Source organism: Megalops cyprinoides, chromosome 14 (genome assembly GCF_013368585.1).
Source record: "Megalops cyprinoides isolate fMegCyp1 chromosome 14, fMegCyp1.pri, whole genome shotgun sequence".
NCBI lineage: Eukaryota > Metazoa > Chordata > Actinopteri > Elopiformes > Megalopidae > Megalops > Megalops cyprinoides.
This window is the reverse complement of record NC_050596.1, coordinates 3,099,140-3,112,409: the sequence shown is the minus strand read 5'-3', so window position 1 is coordinate 3,112,409 and position 13,270 is coordinate 3,099,140. Positions and strand designations below refer to the sequence as shown.

Genomic DNA, 13,270 nt, shown 5'->3' with positions numbered 1-13,270 from the left:
TAGAAGTGTAGGTGTGTGTGGGTGGGTTGAAGTGTAGGTGTGTGAGTGGGGGGATGGGTGTGTGTGGGTGGGTGAGTGTAGGTGTAGGTGTGTGTGCGCGAATGTTGTTGTTGTGTGTATGGTGATGACACTTCAAGAGGAAGTCCTTTTACATGGCTCAACACTTTTCCACTTATTGGACTAGGCAGTTGTGTGATGGAGGGTGTCAGGTTGATACTTTAAAATTGGTATGTGGGATGTGATACAAAGACAGCCCAGTCACGTAAATGCATGCTTTGGAACTGGCAGTCGAAGCTTCTGTTTCTGCGGTGTAGAAGCATTCTGGTTTGTTGGGTTCAGACAGGGTTGTGTCTGATGATGTTTGTCTTGTCTGGACACCCCCCTATCCATACCCACTCCATCTTTATTTGCTCTGAAATGGGTGTGCTTGTCCTGTCCCTCGCACTCGGCTTGAGAAGAGCATTGCGTTGTTACTTACAGAGCTGTGCTGGAGAAGACAGTTGTTCAAACACACATTGATATGTCAAATTTTGCAGCGGCTCTGGGGGATTTCTCGCTCGCCCCCATCAGAGCTTATTGTCTTCCAAGTGTTAAGCACTATCTCGCTACCATGGGCAATGCTGGTCGACTGGAACCTGGGAATAGGATGTGGTTCCGATAGAGGACTGGCGGGTTTGGCCCAGAATGGCACCCTTGCTGCTGTCTCTATCATAGGTCTCTTTCAGAGCAATCTGCCTGGATTTGACCCGGCTTTGGTGCCAAGGTCTGAATTTGAACACTTGGAATGTAACTCCACATCCAATTCGTGCTTCTGCGAGCCATCTGTCCCACAGTCCCCCCTGAGACCGGCTTCCAAGGCATCTCGTCAGCAGGCAAAGTTGGCAGTGACTCTGCCGTGACTTCACAAGTGTCCCCAGCGCAGCTTTGCTCTGCCATGGCAATATGGTGAGAACCGTGACAGCAGCAGTACCTCTCCCAAACAACTGTATTTAACACCGTATTCACCATCTCCTGTTAAACCCCCCACTGTGTTCTCTTTCATACACTGCGTATACTCCATATCTTACCACATCCACGGGCACAGTGCTGTCTTCCCAAAAGAGCCACTGCCAGCACTGTGGCCCTAAGACACGACATCGGTCTGATTCACACAGTTGTGCGTGTGAGTTACAGATACCAGTCAAGCAGCTCCAACAGGTAGACAAGCAGCCAACACCACAGCAGGAAGGATTACAAGTGCAATCTCCGTGTGATGTACAGACGAGAAATCGGGATGTCCTGCTGCAAAGATCTGCAGCAGTGTGCGGCCCACCGAAGGGTTAATGCAAGGTCAGGAACAGACAGCCCATGAGAGATGATGGGTACTAAATGTTACCTGCTGGGGCTTTGACATTTATGAATGCACAAAGCCTTGAAATCCAAGCAAACATATTGAGAAGAGAAATGATTTGCTAGGGGTTTTGGGCCATTAGTCACAGGGCAGGTAAAAGTCCCTTTGCCATCGATTTGAGGAGCCTCTCCCTTTGATGAAGCATTTCCATATCCGAGCTGAGGAGTAAGGAGCAGCAGTCTTGGTTTCATGTGCATGTGGGACCCCCCTGCCAGGCCCCAGCGGGGAAACGTCCTGCGCCGGGAATAATGGGCCTTCTCATCCAGGTGCCTACGGAATCTCACCTTTAATGCAACACCAGTGTTCCGTCCAACAGGTTTCCAATTTCCAGCCTCACCAGTGCAAAAGAGCGTGGAGGTCACTCTGATGGAGGTGCAGCCTCATAGTCCTGAAGAATCACCCAAGCCAAACGCCACTGGTGAGAGAGAGGCAGCCTTACCCAGGGCATTTACGCAACACAAAGGAGGAGTGGATGAAAGGTTTACATTCAAACACCACTCTGAATGTTTGGGTCAGAATCAACTGGGGAAAAAAGAGCCATGTTTTCAGTTCTACTGTCTATTGCATGGTAGATAGATAGTATTTTTTGACAGCTGTATGCATATGTGTGTGTGTTTATGTGTGTGTGCGTGCTTGCATTTGTGCGCATGCATGTATGTGTGTTTGTGGGGTGGGGGTGGCTTAGAAGTTGGTCTGGTGGGGGTAACTTTAGATAGACAAACGCTGAGAAGGTCACCATGACAGCCAGTGCTCAAACCTGAGCCAGCAATATCACTGGAGGAGAACAAAAAAAGCCAGAAGACTGTCAGACTGCAGGACGGAAGAGACAATTAGGGGCTGAGCACAAACCACGCAGAGCGGAGGGGGCAGTCTAATGCCCGCTAATTCTTGATGCTGCTCCCTTCCTCTCTTGGGTTCTGATTCAGTCCTCCAAGTGACAGCCGTCAGGAGAGAGTCTCTGAGACGCAGTATGTACATCCCCCATCAGCAAGCCGAGAGAGGGGGCCAGCCCCTCAACCCCATCAGCGCCAGGATATTCTTACCCCCATCCAATGAGCTGATCACGCACACCCACACAAATTAATGAGGCTCAAATTTCAGGGGATAATCAGGAGGAAGAAGATATAGTTCCTCTCCACTGCATCTAATGAACTGTCCTCCAGATCCCAGTCAACAGCAGCGATTTTGCATGATGAACAAAACCTCGTCCAGGTTGGTGCATGAACAGTGTTGATAAAGCAGGTAAGGGGGAGTGGTGCTGAGTAATTGGTGTTTTGATACCTCTGGGTTTGCTGTGGTCTGATCAATACTTGGCTCCCACTGAGTTCAAGCCTTTATGTCTTTGATTTACATCCGTCATGTTAGCGAGACCTCAAGGTCACACCAGTCAAATTATGGATTACCTCTGACTGCAGTGGAGAATGTTGGGGGAATATGACTGTGCAAACCTCGGCAGAGCCTCACACACATGAGAGCACCAATGACACACAGATAAAGAGGTATATTCTCTTTCAGTAGGGTGTCGACGTGGCTGGTCTCTCTGTGATGCGATGGTGTGTTGTCAAGTCGCAGCTGCTGCCAACTATGCCACACATGCTGATTGGATGATATGTGGTCATATGACATTAATGTGTCCGTGGCACTAGATATCCTTTTGAGGCAGCTCCCCTTGTGGCAGCAGGAGGAACAGCCATTGTGGGATTTTATTGCAGTTTCATGATGCAGGTTGTGCTTAATTAATGGAATGACTGCCGTGTATGGAGCTCCCTTCATGCCAATGTGTTTGGATTTGGGGGCGCATATTCTGTCCCCACCCACCCGTAGGGCAATGTTTTCATTCATGAATCCCACCCCAAAGGACTCCATATTAGCGCATAGTTATGTATAATTTACATTTTAATCCAGTTAGTATTACCACTTGCAGGCAGTGTTTCTACATTGATTTCGGTTGTGAATAGCTCCCCCCCCCTTCCCCAGTGCTAGTGTTTATTCGTATCTGGGTATCATATTAGCAGTGTTTATCGCATAGAAGCACTCCTGAATGTGTGGAACTGTGTATGTCCAGCTAACTGCTGCCAGTGATGGTGTGTGTTGATAATGTGAGAGAATGTAGCTGGGTGTGTGTGTGTGTGCAGGGGGGGGTTACGAAAGATTTACATTCTCGAGGAAGTAAAGAAGCAGACGAGACCAGGCACACAACGGTGCTGGTCACAACAACACCAGTGCTGGGCTGTGTGAATATTCATCTCAGCCAGTTTGGGTCCCTGGCCTGAATGTGTATGGGAGGATCTGGCCAAGGAGAAAATGGCTCTCTGTTAAGCCAGTCTTTCAGGGTTTTTTCCCGTTCTTCCATTACACTTTTGATGCCAGCCCCCCCTAAGGGCCCGGCTACGACAAGTTTAGAAAAGGAAATAAAGTGACTGAAGAAATAAGCTGAAGTCCCTTTGGGATGTGGGCCTTCACTGCACAGTAGTCCTTTCAGATCTGGTGATCCTTTTCAGCTGGTGTAGTGCATGGGTGGATCAAATACATGGCAGGACTTTTACTTTCTGAAGCCAGGGTGTCCACCTCTGCTGTCGTGGTGTTTTTTCGGATGAGTTTTAAACAATGGTAGCCTGTTTAAGTGACGTACTGGCACAAGAGCACTGTTCTTATCCAATCGGCAACTAGTTTCAACTTTCTGTGAGGCGGTGCCAGGAAGTATTTGCAGGGACTGTATCAGTTGATTACTGCACAATTGGCTAGCGTGCATTAAAATAGATGGAGCATGGATGGTTTCCCTGGCACAAAAGGGGGAATAACTATTAACAAAAACAAAATAAACTAGAGGTCGCAAGCTACCTCAGATGCTTCCAAGCCCCAAAGGTGTAATGCAATATATTACATGGAAAAATGGTATCATGAATAATATGTGCAATGTTGTAGTGCTACGAATAAATGTTAGTCGACTTTAAGTAATAAAGTATGTGAGAGAGAATTTGTAAATATCATAAACAATTAATATTTATTAGTAGAACTGTAATGTATAAAACGGGGTACACTTTGTTTTAAAGTTTTTTTTTTTTTTAAGTACACAAGTACTTAAAATATTAGCAGCCGAGCTAGCACCCCACCACGTGATATTAGAACTTGCGCTACACGATGAGTATTGCAAAAACAATGTAATCATTCGAAAAGTGCATGGACATTAACTTAGCTAGCTTGCTAGATGAGTGAAGAATAGTAATGCTGATGGGACCGTTCAAATCAGTGTGGAGAGTCGGGTTAGAACTCCGGTGCTGTAGAAGAAGGATTCCAATCACCAGGCCTTGTTACCATAAAGGGTTCCTTTATTTAGGTTTGCTGATCGAAGCTTGAGGTAGTGACAGTGTTAGCATTGAGACTCGAGGTATTGAGATTTGTGTGGTTTCTATAAACAAACAAAGTAAACAGAATACAACAAACTTAATAAACCCAAATACAAATCAACTTAAGCATACATATGAATCGGTCCGCATTAAATACACATCCGCGCTGATATCTTAAATGAACTCAGAATAACATGACCCTATATTGTCTTAGCATGCACCTAAGTAGAGGTTATCTCTATCTGGTTACTGGTCCACGTAAGAGGCGCGTGAGCCTTAGTGCGCATGCGCCAGTATAAAGGAGAAATGGCATAAACTTTGCGCATCTTACTATTATGCACAGAGTACACGTATGCTTAATTATCTTAATATACGGCTCGCTAACAGAAAAGCGATCTATTATCTTTACATCGCGATATTTATGCCGTCTTACAATGATCGCTGCAAACCGTAAACATGCTAGCATACATGCTGCGATCTCTCACTGCTTACTTACAGAACTGTGTAAAGGACAACACAGAGAACAACTTACGGTTTACATCGACGCACAAATCCCAATGTAACTAGGCTAATTGTTCCTACACTGCTTTATTTAAGCTCTTTAACTATACTCTTAATGAACTCGCGGCTCCCCCTGCTGTTCGCGAACTTGTTTTTCTCAATTCTTAAGCAGGACTCTGGAGGCACGCCTTCTGCTGGCCAGTGATTGGCTTCTCAACTCCCACAGTCTTAAAGGAACAGTCGGCCTTTTTAACAATGAGCTTTCATTCATTTCACCATCCTACCAAGTTTGAGAAGCAAATTTTATGTACACAAGTATTTAAAATATTAGCAAGCTAGCTAGCAACTTACCTAGCACCCCATTCGCTACGCGGTGATTAGAACTTGCAACACGCATTATTTTATAGTGACAATCATAACAACATTTGTTCAAACACCTAAACAAGTGCGCTTCGGTTTTACAAAACTAATTCATGAATGTATTCACAGTAGGCTACTAGCAAACCGGCAAACACCTACTACATTCTGAAGCATTTTCATTGCAGTGAAATTAATGTAAGAAACTTTGGAAACATATCTTGCTTAGCCTATTTAATTCAACCGTACCGGCAAGGTGCCAGACAAATACGGTGAAATTCAAAATGTTCTCATCTAGTGTTTCTGCTTTTTCCAATGATAAACAGAATTTAACACAGGATCAGATGCAGCTGAGTTAAGGGTATTTAATTTTAGTGATGAACGGAATCTAACTTGCTTTTCACCTACGTTTCCATTTAAAAATACAACACAAATTATTTTATACTGACAGTCATAACAAGATTTGTTCAAACAGACTTAAACAAGCGCGCTTTGGTTTTACAAAACTAGCTAGCTAGCAACCTAGCTAGCACCGCATTCGCTACACGACGAGTATTGAAAAGAGCGATGTAATCGTTCATAATGAGATGACTGCAGACATGGATGACAACATTCATTGTCCTACCAAGACACAATAGTTAGCTAGCTAGCTAAGTCGCTACGCAGTGATACTATGATTTGCAATGTGTATTGAGGAGGAGAATGTAATCATTTGTGCGATAAGCGTGAGAGAGAAGATTTTAAATTTTTTTTTAACCCTTTCGCACATAACTTATTTTTTATGCTACGTAGCGCGTGTGTTATGTTACATGGTTCGTTATGTTTTCATTAGCATTATTAAGCTTCTCATAGTTTTTCCGGATAACACGACGCGCCCCTTAAAAATGACGTTCCACCAATGAGCAGAAAGGGGCAGGGGCGTAGCGAGCGCTGGTTGAATAGGAAATAAAATGCGCTAAAGAAACGTGCCTTTGTGATAAACTACAGTCGGCCTTTTCGACAGGGTTGCCAATCTGATTTCAAGTGACGTCATATAAAAAGATGAAATCGTGTTACACACTATCAAAACCGATTCCTGACAAGCTTCGCTTTGGAAAAAGCACTAAAACACTACTCTGCCAAGTTTTTACTTACAATAAACTGCTAACCATGGAAACAAACCGTGGCTATTTCTGCGCAGGAACCAGTGTTTAAACTGATGGCTAAAATGCATGTTTTATTTTGTTTAGTTTGACCCGATCTCAGTAAGGAAACCAAACTATTGCAATTTCAGTCACACAAGTCAGTGCAAAAATAATTATTCCAAAACTGGCAGCCCAGGTTAGCGGATTCTGTCGTATTTCCGACCAATAATCTGTTGTTGGTGTTATTCGTTAGCCAACGTTACTATAAAACAAAATTATCGTTCCGAGCGACTCTGCTACCATATGGGGACATTTTGTGATGTGTAACTTAAGCGTTGCTCAATGTAAACTTAATATCCAATATTTATTTGTTATTCAGTGCTATCACTATGATGTTTAACGTTATATTTTTCTCAATTTTTCAAGATGAAGTCAAATTTCCACTCTTGATTACAAAGGTGGACAGTACAGCTGTTTTCAGCTTCATTTTCTAAAGCACCTTGAGTTGGATGCACTTTCTGTCAGAAAGGTGTCTTTCCTTTTAAATATGTTTATGCTCCCAAGAAGAAGCATATGGATGTTTTATGTTTTTGACAATCATCACTGCAAATTAATAAAATTACTGTTAGGCAGATTAAAGAGTAGTGTTTTTATTATTTTGAAATTTTATTTTAGATTTAGAATGTTAATTTTCTATAAAATATATTACATTTTAAAGTAATTTCACATAACATCAACATTTATTTTTGGCCCATGGCCCTCCATCCAGATTAATGAATTTTTGGCCCTTCATAGGAAAGAACCCCCCCCCCCCCCCTATTTCTATACATTTGGCCCGCCAAAACAAAAAACAGAAAGAAAAATAAAAAAAAGTAAAAAAAAAAAAACACAGTACGAAACATGGTGGGCTTGGAAGCATAAAAACAGAATGAAAACAATATGCTTTCCAGCCCATGGGCTTGGAAGCATAAAAAGAAAAAAAAAACAGAATGAAAACAATATGCTTCCCAGCTCATGGGCTTGGAAGCATAAAAACAAAAAAACAGAATGAAAACAATATGCTGGGAAGCATAATAAAAAAAAAAAACAGAACTAAAACAATATGCTTCCCAGCCCATGGGGACTTGGAAGCATAACAAACAAACAAACAAAAAAAAAAACATTGGTATCGGCATCGGCTATCAGCCAAATTGTTATTTTAAACATCGGTATCGGCCTGCAATTTCATAATCAGTGCATCTCTAATGCGCAGTCCTTGTTGGGAAGGGATACTCTGTTGGATGTACAGGCTTCACCTGGTCATTGCTCCGTATCCCAGCACTCTTGTGGGCAGAGCTCCATATAACAGAACACTCATGTAACTGGCCCCATTCCCTTGCACAGGAAATGACCTGGTGCTATCCAGACACAATAGCCCTGTGTCCTCAGTCCCCCAGGGGTGTCCTGCTGATGTTGACCCCTTCATCACAGCTAATTAAACGGCCAGCTAGTTGTCCACGTCTCTGGTAGCTGGAAGCAAATGGGAGGGAAAAAGGACAATAGCTGTCAAACACAGGCAGTTAAAACGAGGCATGGAAGAAAGAGCAGTGAAAAAGCCGGGTCAAAATCAGAATGGAACACAGTTGATCTGGCTGCAACCATTCACTCCAGCATGACTGGGAAAGGCCATGGGAGATGAGACAGTCTCCCTCCTCCGTTGCCTGCTTATCGGCCTGTGAATGAGTCCAACTTGTGCATGGAGGCCTCATCTTCCACTCCCTCTCCCTCTTCTGACTCTGATTGAAAGCATTTCTTAATGGCAGCATATCAGTGGATTAAGTTGAGCTGTTTTTGTTTGCTTATTTCTCAATACCTGAAAAGGCTTGTCTGTAATTAGGGAAGCTGGTGAATTCTCTCTGGGGTCCTTTAATGGATGAAGCAGTGTAGGCAGTGTAGCATAGTGGTTAAGGAGCAGGACTTGTAACTGAAAGGCTGCCGGTTCAATCCCCGCTGGGACACTGCTGCTGTACCCTTGGGCAAGGTACTTAACCCACAGTTGTCTCAGTAAATATCCAGCTGTATAAATGGATAACATTGTAAAGAACTGTAACCTATGTAAGTCGCTTTGGATAAAAGTGTCTGCCAAATGAATAAATGTAAATGTACACGCACTTCTTTTCTGTTGTGGACAAGAGACGAGCCACATGGGATTACTGTGTCACGAAGAGCCCACACACTCTGAACTCTCCCCTTCCCTCTCTGTAGTCTTGCTCACTCATACACATTCCCCCCTTCTGTATCTCTGCCTGTCTCTCTCTGTCACACACACGTGCACACACACACACTCTCCTCTTCTAGTCTCGCTCATTCACACACACTCAGCCTCACTCTCTGTCTCTCTCACAATCATTCTTCCCCGCTGTATGTCTACCTTTCACTCTGTCCTTTTCTCTCTCTCTCACACACACACACACACACACACACTTTTCCTTTTTTCTCTTTTCACTTTCCTTTTCTTTCCCTCCTCTCTCTCTCTTTCTCTCTCTCTGCCCCCCCCCCCCCCCTCATGAGTCAGATCAGTTTAGAATATGTTGTGTGATTAAGAAATAATCACACAACATATTCTAAATGTTACTTCATAATGTTACTTCAGTTAGGCAGATACCCAGATTTTAATGTTATAATAATTGTACATAAAATAAAGAAAGGAATGATAAATAATTGCTGTGCCTTTGGTGGGAAGGTTAATGGGACAGGAGACATACATTATGCACACATAATGATATGAATGAATGTGCTGTCTGAAGTGTTTGAAATACAGTGTGTATCCAATATAAAGTATGCTCTGCTGGAAAAGGCAACATTGTGTTGGCAAAACAGATGCTGTTTGTCTCACACACCTGTAGACCGCAAGCTGCAGCAGGAGCTGACGGAGGTGGGAGACTATGTTTTAGTACCAGCTCATGAAACTTACACTCCTCTGTCGCCAATCACAGGTGGAGCTGTTCAGACCTCTGACATGGTGCATTTAAGCAGCTCTCAGTGGAGAGAGAAGAATGCTGCTCCTTTCTTGAACCTACAGCCCCTCTGAATTGGAAATGCACACTTCCTGCCACGTGCCAGGCTTTCATCCAGGAAAGGTGGCTCTCCGTGTCACAGCTCCGGCTATCCACCTCTAATGGGGACATGTGTCCTGTGTCCTGTGTCCTGTGTCTTGTGTGCCTACGCTGCATGGATATGTGCTATAGCACATTCCGCAGGCCAGAGTCAGCTGCCGTCTTTACTGCATTGCAGCTCTCACTGATCTCAGGTTATGTGCAGGTGACAGCAATGTTAACTACAATGTCTGTCTGTTGCCACACTGTCCATGCAGTGGTGAGCATGTGTTTATTGATTAGATAAGGTTTTTCTTTCACAGGCCTACAAACCTACACTGGATAGTCCTTTATTTGGCATTGTGGTAATGTGGCGGTTACTATAGTACAATCATTATGGTGTCATCCTTGCTGTGCTCTGCCTAGGTGTGCCTTCGACATGCACAAATGTTGCTCTTCAAGAACACAAGAGGTGTTTTGATGAAACTATTAGCAGAATCTTAGGAGACCACTTTAACCCTTCCACACGTGACTTATTTTGTGCTATGTAGAGAGCGTGTTACGTTACATGGTTCATTATGTTTTCATTAGTGTTATTAAGCTTCTTATAGTTTTCACTGCCACATTTGCTATACTTCGTAATGTTAAATCACTGTTTCTTCAAAGCTCAAAACGTTAGCTAGGGTTTTTCCAAACTAGTGGTCTAACCACACCGGTTTGACCATACATGCAAAAGCGCTAATCACACCAGTGTGACCATACGCTCGAAAGGGTTAAAGCAGTGGTCCAAGCTTGGAGATTTCAGTAGCAGATATGAGCTGAACCACTTTGATCTGGGAAGCGTGTTCTCCCAACTTGTGTGTGCCCATTAAAGGATTACTCAGAGGCATCTTTTAACACAATCTGTATGCAAATATGAGGGCTGGAATCCCTTGGTATTTAAAAGCAAAAGAACAACAGGTCTGATTTACATAAGCTTGTGGATGCTTTATAAAGCACCACTGCCTTGCTATTGTAAGGAACATTGCAATCCCAGTGTTGATAGGGAACGAGCTCTGGCTTCAGTAAAATGGGAGCACCTGTCAGGGAGTGTTTGCTGAAAGCATTCACTCACAAGAGGGTCTTGGATTCAAGTCTCACTACTGTCATACTTGTGTGTATGCACTTAAAATTTGCTCCTGAAAATATGCTGCTTCAGGCTCATCCCTGTGCTGGTGATTACTGTAGGAAGGATGATTGGTGGGCAGAGGGGACGACGGCTATGAAAAAATATAATTCCTACTTTTTTGGGGTGGGTGGGGCAATGGCCACCTGGCCAAGGTGAGTTTACAGACAATTGTGATGGTAAACAGGTCAGGGGTCATATCTGTGAATGCAATAAGGAACCTCTACTCTCACAGGCTGTCTTCACACCGGCTTTTTGTTTCATAACAAGTCAAACAAATAGGAGTAAGACTTGAGCTGAAGTGTGTGGATGCCAGATTGATCGCTCCTTCAGGCCAAAAGGGGAAAGAGAGTTGTGCCTACCCAGGGTGATTTCTAGCATTGCCAGCCAAACAAGGAGTCAGGAAGGTGCTAAACCTTAAATGCTTGCATAAATACCCAGCAGTTTAAATGACTAGGTTATTAAGTAAGCTTTGATTTAGGGGATCTGCTGGAGAGATGAATGAAAATCATAATTTGAATGAAACCATTCTCATTATGACTCATTATGCTCAAACACTGTTGGTGCGTATCTGCTTAGTGTCAGAGTGGGTTTTCTTTCCCAGCTGTGCCATTAGTGTCTGTCATTAACACCTGCAGGACTGGTTCAGTCCCACTGACATTAAGTTGAGTCGAAAGCCACGTGGTACTCTGCCTCACTCTCATGCTCCCACTGTGTTTGAGGGCTTTATTTGAATTTAGCCTTCCACTGCAAGACAGTACAGCATGTCGTTTTAAGTGGTAGTTTCTGCTGTTACGGAGAGCGCAAAAGCATCCATTGATGTCTGGTTGAGTGGAGAGGTGGAGTCTCTGGGGTATGTGTGGTTTGATTCTGTGAATAGGTGCTGCCACTGGCCTCAGACGCATCTTAAACTAGCTGATCCTGTAGAAGAGTGTGGAAGCAGACCCACGGGGAGGCGACCCACACTCATGAGAGGCTGGGGCTTGGCTTTGGGACCTGCTGACTCGCTCATTTTGCAGCTAATTGGCTGATTGATTAGAGGCCCTTTGAGTTGACAAGCGCAGAGCTTTGGAGAGTCTCGCTCACTGAAATGGTAGCCATCAGGCGCCATGGGCTAATGTCCTGCCTCATTACAGAGAGGTTTTCCAACCTCTCTCTCTGGCTTTGCATCTTAAAAAGACTGTGCTTATAAAAACAGAATATAATACAAAAACTACGGTCTGCTACCGATAAACTTCTGTCACACGTCTCTCAGCAAAGGATCTGGAAAAAGGTGTGATTTTTACTTCTATTGCAAATTGGTCATTTCCAAATTCAAATATTGTCTTACAATGTGGTTGAAAGGCAAATGGACTGAGCTAGGCTTCAAATCTCAGGTGGGTTGTAACTGAACTCTGCACTGTGTCACATGGGATGGAGCTCTATCTCTGAGCCGTGATTAAACACCTCTCCCTGGCAGCCTAGCGTTCCCCTACCAAACATCACCACATTCAGGCCTCCCCGCCCTCTTCGCCACAGATATCACACAGTTTACCACAAGCCTTACTGTATTGTACTCTGAGGTTCTCTGAGAACTCAGTGTTGCCACTGTGATAATATTGCAAGCCTGTAAAAGCTTTGACTATTGTCCTAAGCTCATGGCTTCCAAAAATAAGGAGCGTGCTCCCGCTGTAGAGCTGAGTGTAAATACAGGAGATGGCTCCTGAGCCTGAGAGCCTGCCAGGAACGCTGATGTGGAAACCCTGACAGAGGCTAAGTGCTGGCATTTTGCAGCGCTGCATTCCACCTTTCTCTTGCTCGTTCCCACAGCTCTCCAAATACATTGGTGCAAAGTTAAAAGTAGTGCAGTGACACTGGCATTTGTGAGAACCAGCACAGTTAAGATGATGAGCTGAGGGAATGGCAGGAAAGCATGCGTGTGTGTCTCCATGGTGGAGATAGCCCACGTGTGACTGAGTGGGGCGTGGCAGAGGGTGCATGTCACATTGGAAACGGAGAGTGAGAGCCTTTTACCTTACGCTGCCTCCAAATCTGTGAAGCATTCACCTCAACAAGCTCATTTGCCTTCTGACAGAGAAACTTTACATTGACAAGTGGTACTTTATAACTTTTTTCGTGTCAGCCATAGATTCAGTTGGTGTTCAACATCCTGAATTGTGATTGTTGGGTTGGCAGCTGGTGTTGTTTGTATGTGTGTGTGTATGTGTATATCCTGCAGGCACTCCTTTGAGCAGGCCCCTACTGCAGCTCTATCTGTGAGAATTGTGGGTAAACACTGACAGCAGGCAGAGCATTTCTCTCTGATTTATTTA

The 13,270-nt window shown here is 44.1% G+C and overlaps 1 protein-coding gene across 1 annotated transcript in view; it reads left to right on the top strand.

Annotated features, from left to right (window-relative positions):
• LOC118789424 (cytoplasmic protein NCK2-like) overlaps positions 1-13,270 on the top strand; it is a 93,854-nt gene that overhangs the window by 76,538 nt on the left and 4,046 nt on the right. The window lies entirely within an intron of this gene.